The following is a 2,437-nucleotide window of genomic DNA, read 5'->3' as shown; positions in this document are numbered from 1 at the left end:
TCTCCTCCTTCTCCCTCTTTTTCCCCCTCACATCCCCCCTCCCTCTCTCCCTCCTTCTCCCACTCACACACACCCTCCCTCTTCCCCTCCATTTCCATCTCACATCCCCCTCCTTCTCCCCCTCCCTCTTTCCCTCCATCTCCCCCTTCCCATCCTCCTCCATCTCCCCCTCCTTCCCCTCTCTCTCCCCCTTCCCATCCTCCTCCATCTCCCCCTCCCTCTTTCCCTCCATCTCCCCCTCCTTCCCCTCCCTCTTTCCCTCCATCTCCCCCTTCCTATCCTCCTCCATCTTCCCTTCCTACTTCCCCTCCCTCTTTTCCTCCATCTCCCCCTCCTTTTTCCCCTCCCTCTTTCCCTCCTTCTCCCTCTTCCTATCCTCCTCCATCTCCCCCTCCCTCTTTCCCTCCATTTCCCCCTTCCTATCTTCCTTCATCTCCCCCTCCTTCTTTCCCTCCCTCTTTCCCTCCATCTCCCTCTTCCTATCCTCCTCCATCTCCTCCTCTTTCTTCCCCTCCCTCTTTCCCTCCATCTCCCCCTTCCTATCCTCCTCCATCTCCCCCTCCTTCTTCCCCTACCTCCTTCCCTCCATCTCCCCCTTCCTATCCTCCTTCATCTCCCCATCCTTCTTCCCCTCCATCTTTCCCTCCATCTCCCCCTTCCTATCCTCCTCCATCTCCTCCTCCTTCTTCCCCTCCCTCCTTCCCTCCATCTCCCCCTTCCTATCCTCCTCCATTTCCCCCTCCTTCTTCCCCTCCATCTTTCCCTCCATCTCCCCCTTCCTATCCTCCTCCATCTCCACCTCCTTCTTCCCCTCATATTTCCACCCCCGAAGCAAATAAAAAGGGGGGGATGAGTGGGTGGAGAGACAAGGAGGAGAGCGAGACAAAAGGGAATGTGGAAAGAGGAGAAGAAGAAGACACAGAAGGAAAGAGAAAGGAGAAGAGGAGGAGAAGACGTGGAGAAAAGTGTGAAGGGAAAGAAAAGAGAGGAGGAGAAGATAGAATAAAAGAAAGGAGGAAAAGAAGATGAAGAGAAGATAGTGAAGGGAGAGAAAGGAGAATGGGAATGAGGACGAGAAAAGGAGTGAGGGGAAAAAGTGAGAGAAGTGGAGAAAGCAATGGCACAAAGAAAGGAAGAGAGAGAGGTAAATAGAAGAAGGAGATAAGAACAAATTAAGCAGAAAGAAAAGAAAAAGGACAAGATCCCTCTAGAGAAAAATAGAAAGAAAAAGGGAAAACTGAAGAACAGACAGAGAGGTTAGATAATAATAAGAAAAAATAATAAATACATTGATTAATTAATAAAAAAAAATATATATATACATTAAAATAAGATAAAACAAAATAAAACATTGATTATTTAATAAAAATAGAAATTAGATTCAAATAAGATAAGGAAAAGAGAGAAACAGAGAGGGAAGTAGACGGAAATCAAACTATTCCCTCACTCCTTGAATCTTAACCTTGAAGACCTGTCATTGACCTGGGAATATATCCTCAGAACGACAGTCAGGTCACTTGCCTGGATGTGCATTTGCGTCTCCGGAGTCAAGAGATATTGATCCGTGCATGTTAGCTGTGCATGGAGCTCAAGAGGGGAGAGAGGGGAAAGAAGGGAAGGGGTGAGAAAGAGACGGAGGGGGGGAAACGAGGGAGAGAAGGAGATTGGGAAGGGTGTGGGGAGGGTATGGGAGAAGGTGGAGAGAGAGGAAGAGCGATAGAGAGAGAGAAATATAGGGACAGATAGAATAAGGAGAGGAAGAGAAAGAATAAGAGAGAGAGAAAAGGGGGAGAGAAGATAGAAAGAGAAAAAAAGTAAAACAATAGAAAAAGATACTCATTCTACATTGTATAACATAAATGCTATTTGAGACACGGAGAAATTAAGGATAGCAAGAACAAAGCAACTGCACCTGCCTTTCTACATCAAGAACTCTACTTGCTATCTACATCAAGAACTCTACTTGGTTTCTACATCAAGGACTCTACTTGTTATCCATATCAAGAATTCTACTTGCTATCTAAATTAAGGATAGCAAGAACAAAGCAACTGCACCTGCCTTTCTACATCAAGAACTCTACTTGCTATCTACATCAAGAACTCTACTTGGTTTCTACATCAAGGACTCTACTTGTTATCCATATCAAGAATTCTACTTGCTATCTAAATTAAGGATAGCAAGAACAAAGCAACTGCACCTGCCTTTCTACATCAAGAACTCTACTTGCTGTCTACATCAAGAACTCTACTTGGTTTCTACATCAAGGACTCTACTTGTTATCCATATCAAGAATTCTACTTGCTATCTAAATTAAGGATAGCAAGAACAAAGCAACTGCACCTGCCTTTCTACATCAAGAACTCTACTTGCTGTCTACATCAAGAACTCTACTTGGTTTCTACATCAAGGACTCTACTTGTTATCCATATCAATAAT

This window comes from Penaeus vannamei, chromosome 34 (genome assembly GCF_042767895.1).
Source record: "Penaeus vannamei isolate JL-2024 chromosome 34, ASM4276789v1, whole genome shotgun sequence".
NCBI lineage: Eukaryota > Metazoa > Arthropoda > Malacostraca > Decapoda > Penaeidae > Penaeus > Penaeus vannamei.
The sequence above is the reverse complement of the archived record's forward strand: the minus strand, read 5'-3'. Positions refer to the sequence as shown.